This window comes from Arvicanthis niloticus, chromosome 13 (assembly GCF_011762505.2).
Source record: "Arvicanthis niloticus isolate mArvNil1 chromosome 13, mArvNil1.pat.X, whole genome shotgun sequence".
NCBI lineage: Eukaryota > Metazoa > Chordata > Mammalia > Rodentia > Muridae > Arvicanthis > Arvicanthis niloticus.
In genome coordinates this window covers 47,364,492-47,376,503 of record NC_047670.1, presented here as the reverse complement: position 1 = coordinate 47,376,503, position 12,012 = coordinate 47,364,492, and the positions used below count along the sequence as shown (strand labels likewise).

The 12,012-nt window shown below is 43.4% G+C and overlaps 1 protein-coding gene across 5 annotated transcripts in view; it reads left to right on the top strand.

Annotated features, from left to right (window-relative positions):
- Positions 1 to 12,012, top strand: part of Col22a1 (collagen type XXII alpha 1 chain) — a 235,361-nt gene that overhangs the window by 34,226 nt on the left and 189,123 nt on the right. The window lies entirely within an intron of this gene.

Sequence of the window (12,012 nt, the reverse complement as noted above, 5' to 3'; positions counted from 1 at the left end):
ATTTTGCAACTGCTATGATTGTAGTGTAAATGTCTATGTTTTTTGATGGTCTTGGTAACCCTTGTGAAGGGGTCATTTTACTACCAAAGGGATCATGAAAACAGGTTGAAAACAGGTTAGAGAGGGCATGGCCATCCATTAAGTTCATGCCAGGAAGTATTTGACATTCTGATGGCCCTGAGTATGGGCTCTAAGTACATACATTTATACTTATATGTAAGTAATACATGAATACTTATATGTGAGGAAATGAAAAATGGCTTGTTCTTGTGTGTATCTAACCAGATGTGATCAAGTCTAGTACCTTGTACCTTCTCAATTTTTGTTGTCATCATCAACATCACAATTATCATCACCGTCTCTCTTTGCTGTTATCTGCTCCCAGAGGTATCCATAGAAACAATGTTCTCAGAAGTTGAAATACTATAATATGCAATTGCATATACTCTATGTGCTGAGCTTTACAAGCCCACAAACTGGCGTATTTCAGGTTGTCCTCAAACATCAGTGGTTGCCCCATAGGCATGGTATAGTGCCAGCTTTCTGTGAATGCCTGACTATGAGAATCAGGGACGGAGTCCTGGGCTGGTATGCCATTTCTCTCTTGCTTGGAGAGAATGTGATTGTTTAGCATCAGGGTCAGCCAGTGGAGTCAGCCCTCAAAGCTCATGTTAAATACAAGCTTCTTCATATACTTAGATAAATGATGCTCTTGTAGCCTAGTTTTCTTCTTTTAGTTTTAGTTTTCTCCTTTATCAACCAAATGAACACAGCCTTGTTCCTGCCTCAGCTTCCTTATCTGCCAAATTGACACGATGGATACAAATTCAATGAATGGCTGGTTATGGCTGTAAATGCCACTAATATTATTGTTATTATATTTTTATGAAAAGAACATAAAAAATGAAATCTAAGTACACCAAACAATTGGACTCAAGTTCCCCCATTACAGGAAAGGCACCAGGTAGAAGCTGAAAATTGTCTGTGAATTCTGTAAAGAGAACTTTCTCACACAGGGTAAAAGGTCTGTCATGGTCTACATGGGTGGGTTGCTAACGACTATCCTCAGGCCAGTCCTGGAAGGCATCCGTATTTAAATGTTTGATTTTTGGAATCCTGACATGTCTTGTCCAGGTGTCACTTGTAATTTGACTGCTTTTCCTGGAGCAGCAAGTTGTCTCTCACAGAGGCTGTGTGGTCTGCAAAGCCCATGGCGATGGTTGCATTGTCTTTTGCAGACAGTTTTCTGAGCCTCATAACATATTTTAACATGGTGACTGAGTATCTGTTGTCACTGCCACCTGTCACCAGGTTCTTAGGTGATCTTGGCAGGATGTTTCTCAGGGCCTTAGTCCCCTTGGGGACTGAATGTGAAGTGTAGGTGTCATTCAAGAGGTTCTCCCTTTCATTTCTGTGTCTTGGTCAGTATCATGATAACAAGCTGGCCACTCCATGTACCAAATATAGCTTCTCCTCTGCCTGTCACTGCCCTGTGCTACTCATAGACTCCTAACCTCTTCCCTTCTCAGGACTCAGAATGCCTCTGTGGGGCTGGAAGGTGATGTGAGCTAAGCTATTCACTGTGCCCAGTCTTGCCAGACCCAGGAATGGGGTCTGTTAGCCCCATCAATCTGGTGCTGGTGCCATCCTGGTAAGTGAGTTGCATCCTCCTAGATATGGCAATCCCAGCCACTACAGTCATGGTCTATCAAAGCATTCCAGCCTACAGAGAGCTGACTGAATTTCAAATTGTAGTTTTGATTTTGAGTTGATAAAGTGGTAGCTTATAGTGACCACAAGTAAATTGACATTTGACATAAGTATTTATATATAAAAAGTAGACATGCAAAATCTATATATAAGTTAGGTTATGTATATAAATACACATCTGTATAATTAAGCTCATGGGGGAGTTTTGCATTTCCCAGGTCCCCTAGTTAAATGCTTTCTAGCTGAATTGTCAGAGATCCAGTGGGGACATGAGGTGACACAGTGTCTCAGGGCTTTCCAAGAAATGTGGCTGACTAATTGAATGCTTCTGATTCACACTGCACTTACTGGAAGACTGGAGGCAACAGTGGTCTGCGCTGTATACCTCCAGTGTCTTATTTGACTGTAAAATATGCTCATTTTGTTTTTGCCCTCTGTATTACATTGGCTTGGGTTTCTTGAATTTAATCGTTAAGTGCACACATAAATATGTACACTAATTATTCAGACAAAGAAACAGTTACACTCATGCAGTTATAGGAACACATAGACTCTGTCACACATGTGACTGCTAACTAGATCAAGCGTGTACTTTGGTCTTCTATGTATTAATTACTCATGTCAAAGGTGAACTGTCTTTGGATGTGGGCTCTGAGCAACACATGCTTTTTAAGACAATTGACTGGCATTTGATCTGCCACCAAAGCTATAGGGCTGGCTTTAGGTTAGAGCATAGTCTGGCCACCTCTGATCACATCTATTTCATCAGTCCTAGTTTCATTCCTGTTGCCTCGATGAACTGTCTGAATACAAAGCACCTTGAGGGGAGAAAGACCTGATTTTAGTTCAGAGTTTCAGGTTAATTAATCAATAATTGCTGAGACAACACAGCAGGGGGAAGTTTGAAATAGCTAGTTACATGACATGCACAATCAAGAGCAGACAGAGATCTTATACATACTTGCTCACTTGCTAGCTTGTTTTCTCCTCTCTTATACAGTTCAGGACCCCTGCCTAGGGAATAGTGTCACCCACAGTGGGCTAGTTCTTCCAATATCAATTAACGTAGTAAAGAAAATCCCTCACATAACATGCACACAGGCCAACCTGATTTAAATGATTCTTTCACTAATATTCTTTTGCTAGGTGGTTCTAGGTTGTGTCAAGTTGATAGTTAAAAATTATCACCCTGTACTTTAGGCACAAGCCATTGTTGTCAGTTGTCTGGCAATAATAAGGTGACCTCTTTGTCTGGTTTCTGCTTATTCTTCTGCCCTGTCACATCATGATAGTCCTTTTCCAGGACACTTTTTTGCCCCATCCTCTGTCCTTATTTTTTCTTTGTTGGGCATACTCAAGCCATGGTGTCTGAATTTTTTCCACTTTCAGACCCTTGCCTGGACCTCCAGTGAGTCCCTTGTCTCTTTTCTGCCTTCATCTCCTTCCCTCTATCCTGTCTTGGTTGAGACATCTCTGGCCCTCTGGCTACCTCTCCATTGTCATTCATACTCTTACCTCACTAACCTAGTCATTACAGTACATCGCCTTTGTTGTTGAACATAGCCCCCAAGGATAGAGGACTTGTCATGTGACTCATTTCTTTTGCTCAGATCAACACCAGGTATATAGCTGGCATTAAAGAGATGGAATAAAGAAAACAAAGTTTGCTTCTGAACAGTGTGCCATCTCCCAGGCACTGAGGGTTGACAATCACTGTCTTGCTGACTGGAATGTGTTACCCGGGCAGTCCTGAGCTCTGCTGGCCCTCAGTGTTCTGCTATGCTTCTATTTTCTGCCCCTCTCAGGAACCATAGTCATAGTCTCTGGTGACACCTACTGGTGCTGGGCCAAGGAACATTCCCATGGAAGGAAATGAACTTGTGTCCTGGGACACTCACAACTTTGGATGAAGGGTGTCCCTTTCAGACTTCCTTGGATAGTGACACCCCACAATGAGCCCTATTGTCCCAGCAAGCCTCTTCAGGAGCAGAATGTAATCTTTTACCCAGTTTCTAACACACATGTCTTTGCCTTCCTGAGCAGGGGTTTCTTAGTTGCCTTTATTAGCAAACCTTGCCTTGGGTTATGAGGGTTCACTCTCTTTACCGACTTTGCCACTTGTTCCACAATGGTTCTTGTTTCCTGCCTCTACTGCCAAACATCATCCTTCAGCCTCTGGAGCTCTCTACAGTTGCCTGCTGTGGCCTCTCCTTTCCTGGTTGCTCTCCTTACATCTCAGCTCAGATGTCACTCCCCTCAGGGGTCCAGTGCCCATCCTGGAAGCGCATTCATCACCCTACCCCCATATAGGTCTATTTCCTCTGCAATGAGTGTGATCTGGCCAGTTTGCTTGTTTGTGTTACCCTCTGTGTCTTTCCTTAGCATGTAGACATCTATAAGGAGGGAGTCCCTGACTGCAGTGCTTGTATTGTATCCATAAGCTGTAACAGATGTATTGGACACATGGAAAGTATGTCTTGGCTGAAGGAATCAATAAATGAATGAGTGGTACTTGTTAGATGCTAGGTGTCATGCCCGGTACTGCCAATGCACCATCTTATTTGCCCTTTGTCCCAGATGGAGGGGAATTCTGATTGTGATTCTTCTAAGTTTGGAAATAGGCATGTAAGGGTGGAGGCCTGTGTAACCCAAGGCTCTCTATTCTCAGCCTTGGGGACAAGTCCTTCCAACTCAACTCTGTTTCAGCTTCTCCTTATGCAGCAAGAGATATGTGGTTGGTACAGGAGAGGAGAGATGGCTCTGCAGGACCCTACCTTGTCATCATTTAATCTCGATCTCTATTCTACAAATATGGCAGTGCAGGCTTGCCATCATGGAAGACTCAGCTTTGTCTTCTCCCTTCACACTACACCTGCCCTTTTCTGAGAGAGTAGTGAATGGTGAGGGATCGTGTGACCACTAAGCACAGCTGTCTGCACTTTCTAGCAGGATATTTTTTCTAGTATTACTCTTTCTGCCACATACCCTAGCAGACTAGCTCTCTAGAAGTTTGGCACCATGTCCATACCTCTATAATCCAGAAGTCCTAGGAAGTATGGATCACCCACCTAGCCGGAGGAGCCAGGGCTTCTGCACTGGAACTCATATACTTTAGTCTTGTCTTAGACTGGGTTACTAGTGCTGTGATAAAACACCGTGGACCAGAGAAACCTGGGGAGGAAAGGGTTTATTTGACTTACACTTCCGCAGCACAGTTCAGCACTGAAGGAAGTCAGGAAGGATCCTGGTGGCAGGAGCTGATGCAGAGCTCATAGAGGGATGCTGTGTACTGGCTTGCTCCTTATGGCTTGCTCACCATGCTTCTTATAGAACCCAGGGCCATTAGCCCAGGGATGGTACTACCCACAATGGGCTGGGCCATCCCACACCAGTCACTAATTAAGAAAACACTTTACAGCCAGATCTTGTGGAGGCATTTTCTTAATCTTTCAGATGACTCTAACCTGTGTCAGGTTGACATAAACTAGCCAGCAAAGGCCTGGAAGAAAGATAGCACCAGGAGATGTCCCTAATGTCCCAGAATAGATAGCAAAGGTGATAATAGATAGCAACTGGGCATAAAAACACAGTTTCAGATTCCTGGGTAGTCACTTTCTCTCACGATCAACACTGTGGCCTTTGGATATGATTTCTGACACCCCCCCTTTAACAAGTGGTTCAAATGTAGATTACTGATAATTATGTTTCCCCTGAAGCCCCATTCAGGGGATTACATGAGGACATACGTGTAACTGCTGTTGGAAGATGGACTGCTTTTCTCTTATATCCAAAATTCTTTCCAAGGCTTGGATCAAATGGATAATGGTTGAAAGTACACATGTTTACACTTGATTCCCTGGGCCTGTGTCTACCTCTGCCACTTGCTGGCTTTGTGAATCTGGATAACTTTCTTAATATTACTGAGCTTTGGTTTCCCCATTGCCTAAGCAAATGAATCTTACAGGTGCAGAGTTGGCAATGGTGCCTCTGTAGGTCAGAACCGGTGAAAAGCCAGAGGTTATTTCAGAATACCAACTGGATGCTATATAGGCAGGCTTTGGAGACTTACACAAGTCCCTGATCAGGTGACTCTGCCTCAAGAGAAAGAGAGGCTATGTTGTGCTGAGGACCAGATATAGGAGATTTTGTGCTGCATTGCCACCTTCTAGTCATGTGAGCCTTAGGCAGCTCCTGCCTGCTGCGTACCCTTCTTTGTACATCTGTGATTAAGGGCATCTACCTCATAAAGCTGTGGTAAGAATGCAATTAAATATGTTAATTATTTTGACATGCTTTCCAGCAGTGTATGCTGCGCAGAGAGTCGTCTACACATTTCTTCTAGTCCTGGAAATAATTCTGTCTCCCAATTGAGTAGTGAAGAAGCTAGAAACAGCCTACACAGCATGCCTGGTATTGAATCTAGACATATGACCACCCCATCCCTGGGAAGCTATTAGGGATGTAACGCCTATTAATGTTATTTCTAATGTTATTGTATATGGTACAGTATTTGCTGCCTATGTAAAATAAGAGAAGAGACAAACCATAGATGACACAGTTGGAGCAATGGAGGAACTGGGCTGGGTGTCTATATGTTTCTGAGTCATCCCTTCCCTCCTCCACCCTTTCTCTTGCCTACTTAGAATACCATCTGTGGTCATCTGCCCCCAGATGTGCCTTCCATAAGGTAATGAATGAGCAGCAAATGCTTTGTCTTGTTCTTAGCCAGGCACCAGCTACATGCCTGGCCTCTGTTATTTCTCCTGATACCCGTCCTTTCCCTGTCCAAGACCTGTCATCTCTACTATAGGGATCTAGATTCAAGGTGGTGTTTAAATACAGGTACTCCTCCTACCTGATGCGCTTACCAACTTTTCTTAGGTATTAGTTATGTAATAGGAGGAAATTTTACTTAGAGTGGGCTCAGTTCTGGGTCAGGCGACTGACACACAATGGACTCACAATGACTGTCAATCCCCTCTTTTCTAAACTGGAAAAAATCTAGATGACACCAAAAGGTAGTCTGACCATGTGTCCTATAGAGCAATTCATGGGTGTGCCAACATTAAGCACAGGATGTCAGAAGCTTTCCCCATCCCTACTCTTTGTCTATTAACATGGGCTCTTTGTCTATACAGTAAATTGAGGACAAGTAAAGTCAGGTGATTTTTTGGAAAGACTGAAGTAGGTGTCTGGTAATACTCCTTGGGGCAGTGCCTCTGACTAGCTCTTGTCATGATGGAGCCTGATCTGTGTAAAGACATGAATGTCCCTGTGTTCTCCTGAGAAGCACGGTATTTGCTCTATACCTAGAGTGCAGTGGATGAATATCAGTATGTAGATGATGAGGAGGTCCTGAGGGAGCAGGGACTTTGCAGTCACCCTTATCTATAACAAGCTAGGAACTTATTAAGTATATCTTTTCATTCCTTAGCTCTTGTCCCTGCTTTAACTCCAGAACTACTGTTCAAGTGGACCCTCAATGATTATCAGATAAATCCATGTACATGGGATAATGAAGGCACTCTGCTCTGTCAGTAGCTCCTCTCCCAGGGGAATAATCATTAGTTCCCATAACCCATTGCTTCTCCTCACAGCATCCAGAAACTCAAACTTTCAGAGAGTTCTCTGCCCCAACTTCTTAGTGAAGCTCAGAAGTGGGTTTTTGCAAGTTTGGATGCATTTAATTGCAAAGGGAGAAAAACTCAACTACAGTGACATAACCAATTACAGATTAGTCATATTGTGTGTGTGTGTGTGTGTGTGTGTGTGTGTGTGTGTGTGTGTGTGTGCGTGTGTGCGTGTGTGCATGTGTGCGCGCGTGTTGAGAACATTCTCGTTTCTAGAGCCAAAAGAAGTAAAAACAGTGGGAATTATGTTGATGGCTAATAGTGACTGTCATACTCCCAAACCAGGAACTTTGGAGCCTGTGATATGATCATATTAGCTCATCAAAATCATAGTAAACAGGGTACCTCAAAAACTTCAGTCCACCAGCCACCATTTTCCTCTCAGCTCAAGGGTCACTGGTTGTTTTTGTTTGGCTTAAAGCAGAGGCCTGGGCTACACTTAGTGTAGCAGAGACAGTGGCCATATGCACTGGAAATGAGATCCAGCCACCCACTGGGGGGACACACACCTAACAGTGACTTGAGTATTGTACTGCTAGCTCTGGAGCTTGGTCTCTCTCAGGAGGGGGTCCTTCTTCAGGTAGGAATGAGTGGAAACACCCCAGCCCACCAACAACTGAAGGCAGGGCTGTGATATGTTCTGATGTCCATTCTTGTGCCCTTTGAACAAGGTGGGCATTTAGAACATAGCTAGAGCTCAGTTCATATTTCAATTGTATAAATAGTGAATGTGGAAATAAATGGGCCATTACCCAAGATGATAGGGATGTCTTTGTGCAGGGAACTGGAAAATGGCTGAGCTGGGCTTGGGGTACCATATTTACCTACCTGAAAGCAGACCATGTTAGCTACATTTTGTGTCACTGTGGCCTGATATGAGAAGCAATGTTCAGAAGGAAATAGTTATTTTAGTTTGTGATTTCAAAGGTTTTAGTCCATCGTAGGAAGGCATGGTGGAATACCCCCGTTTTATATCAATGGGAGCCTGTGGCAGAGGCTGCTCATGTCACAGCCATTAGGAAACAGAGACAGCAATGTCGTTCAGGTTTAACCTTTCAAGACCCCACAGCTGGCAGTGAGACACTTCTGCTAGGTGGGCTCAAGCACTCAAAGTTGTCAGGTTCTTTTAAGATAGTGCCACTAGCAAAAGAGGGGGGAGTTGAAAATGTGAAACATGGGGTGCATGTCAGAATCAACCATGACATAGGTGAACCCCAAGGCCCCTAGCATTGTTGGGAAGCCTAGCTGGGTAGTTATTTGGGGAGCCTTCTGTCATTTTTACTGACTTACGGGATGATCTATGAATTGCCACTTGGGCCTATTGAATGGAGAAGGTTTAGCATGGATGTGTGTGTGGTGGTGGGCTGTGAGAGGCAGCTGGGTACCTGGTCCAGCACAGGCTTTGAACCTTGGAGACCCTCAGGGATGGTAGGAGTTTGGTGGGGTTTTTAGTTTTGAAGGTCTTTTGCTTTTGTGGCTTGGAGAAGGGGGAGGGGATATAGACCTCTCTGGTTGGATGGGAGTTGGTGGAGTAAGGGGAGGGGCAGGTGGAAGCTCCATTGTTATTTTAATAGAACCTTGCCTTTGGGTGGGAGAGGGAGGGGCAAGGAACAGACAGGTTGTTTCCTCCTAGGAGTAAGAGGGGGGGGTGGGTAGATGGATTTTATTTCCCTTATTAGTTGGATAAGGGCTGTGATATCTGAAATAGGGTGGTTTTTAGGTCCTTGATCTTTGGGTTCATTTGACTGAGTGGGTAAGGAACTGTGTTGCTATCTGCCTGTCCTATTTTACATGGCCCTATGCATTGCCGAATTGTAGCTAAGACTGGCAAAAAAAATCACAAGCCTACTGCCCCGCAGATGTGTGATGAAGGCCTTTGACAATCTGAAGTTCTTTCAGGAATGCTTCCTTAAAGCAGTGTGGGTGTTTTCCCCCAACAACACAGCCAGTCTCTCTGCATCTGTGATCTTTAGATTGGCCTTGACATCTGAGTCTTCAAACCAGGTCCTTCCTTCCCATGTGATATAAACAAATGCGATTCAGTGACACAGGTTGCTCTGGGTTTCACTCTCCAGCCTCTAGGGGTTTTGCTCACCATCCTAGACAGTGCCTTTTGAGTCAGCTTCATTTACAGTGTAGAATCATTCCAGTGGCCATCCAAAACTTGTCTTTCTGGAGGGCTGCCAGAGTCAAAGCAATCGTTCACCACCCCACAGCTGCAGGCTGTCCTGGGTGGAGCTGTTTAAATATTGCCCAGCACCCCACTTCTTCCCTCAGATTTAGCCTAGCCAGCCAGCCTGGTGCTGCTTCCAAAATAATGTTTTCCATGGGGTCATCAGACAGACATATTGGTGCCTTCTAGGATTAACATTAAAACCAGTCCTTGAAAGTAGGGCACTTCTACTCATTCTCCTTATTGCTAATGGGGCCCAACAACCCTGCTTTTAAACGTTAGTGTCTCCAAATAGGAAAAGTGATCAGCTGCTACTCATATGGGATGATGGAAAAGGCTGATGATTAAAATAATAATACTTGATAGCTAGATTGCTTCCTGGGCAGGGCTGGGTCACAGGGAGGTTAGCAGGTGTCTTGGGGGCTCACTTTAGGACCCTGCCTCTTTACTCTAGCCCAGTTCCCAAGGCAGCAGCCCTGTAAGTGTGTGTTGGGAATGGGTCTCCCCTTCCAAGATGTTTGCATCATGGTAGACTTAATGTCCTCTCGTTGGTGGGTGAGTCCTGCATCCAGCACTGAAATCAAGCATATGAAAACCCAGAGCTAATGTTCATTCTGAGCCACTCAGAGAGACCTAAAGAATTCCTGTGCCTTCTGACTTCATTTTAAGGTTGAAGACTTTTGAAGACTTCGAGGTAAGATATTTGTACAGTGTAGTGTAATAATGCCTTTTTAAGTTAGGTGACAACTTACTCCATGGTTTTTGTCTGAGATATTTTTCTTCTTCTGGTCTTTAAATTCATAGGACTTGTTGCCGAAGCACCATAAAGTGGCTCAAGTGGCACTTGTCTGGTGTCCCCCACCCTCTGGCACACAATTCTCATTAGATGAGTGGCCCACTGACTTAGCCTTTTCATGTATGTGTTCATACCTCCATAAATTGGTTTTCCCCAGTCTATATCTCCCTTGGTTCTCTTATCTGTTGGGGTCAATCACATTGCTCCTTAAAAATTATTAGTTCCTGGATAATTTTTGTACAAAATGTTTTGATAATATTCACAATCAGCCTGAGCTCCTTCCAGATCCACCAGCCTCCCCTACTAACCTAAATTTGTGTGCTCTTAAAAAAAAAAAAAAGGCAAAGCAAAGCAAAGCAAAACCAAACCAAACAAAATCAAAGCAAAAATATCTATTAAGTCCAATTTGTGCTGCCCATATGTTCTTGGGTGTGTAGCAGCCTTCCAATGGAAAGAGGGCTATTTCTCAGATGATACCCTATTAAAGAGAGCTGACTCTTTCTTTCCCAGAAGCTATCAAATTCCACTAGCACCTCAGCAAGAGACAGGACTTGGTGCTAGTCTCTCCTCTCCATGCTGGGGATTTCGTCTGGCTTGGACTTGTGCAGGTTTTGTGCATGCTGCCACAACTGCTCTGGGTTCATATAGTCAGCTACCCTGCTGTGTCTAGATGTAAACACTGTTTACATGTAATTGTCCACCATCCCTGGCCCTCAAAATATTTCTTCTCTTTTGCCATGATTCCCGAGGAGGGTGTGTGATCTAGTTTTCCCATTTAGGACTGAGGAATTCACAATTTCATCTCTGTATGTTAACCAGTTGAGGGACTATGTTAATTGCTCTCTACTACAAATATTAACAGATGCATTAATCTATGGGTATTATTGTAAATCACTAGGAGTCTTATTTAATACTATATTTGTTTAACAGAATAATAGTAGTAGGTTTTCCTCTAAGGCCTATGACCTGTTTGTTCATAAGTTCTTGGACAACTATTATGTCAGGTATGAGTTTCATCTTGTGGAGTAGAATTAAATCCAATCAGAAAGCACTTGGTTTCTCCATAGGGTTCATGCCACTATTGCATTACTAGACATGTCTCGCCAGCACAGTCATTGTTATAGCTTATAGGGTCAACAGCTTGGCAAGATTTGTCTCTATTTTTACCTCTGACAGTATGCATGTCACTCTCCAGCACTATGAAAGGTAGCCAGTAGAAACGAAGCTTCTAGATCAGCCCCAGCTTGATATCTCCATGTTCTATGACTCTAGTGTCTTTAGCAATAGGGTCTTCAAGTTTTGGGGGGAGTAAACAAAACATTGACATTAGCATGTAATGTTTAAGGTATCTATGTAACTCCACTGACCAACAACTCCCAAAGACACAACCCATTCTGGCACCAGGCTATTTTATCTTTTAGCCTATAGTATAGGACCTAAACATTGCCATTGTTTTCTAGCAGGACTCTGTTTTAGCGCTCTCTCTCTCTCTCTCTCTCTCTCTCTCTCTATATATATATATATATATATATATTTATGTATATGTATATGTATATGTATATGTATATGTATATGTATATGTATATGTATATGTATATATGTATATATATATATATTCTATCTATCATCTATCTTTCTAACTGTACATACGCATAACACACACACACACACACACATTTCCATATGACTTTTTGAAAGTCCTT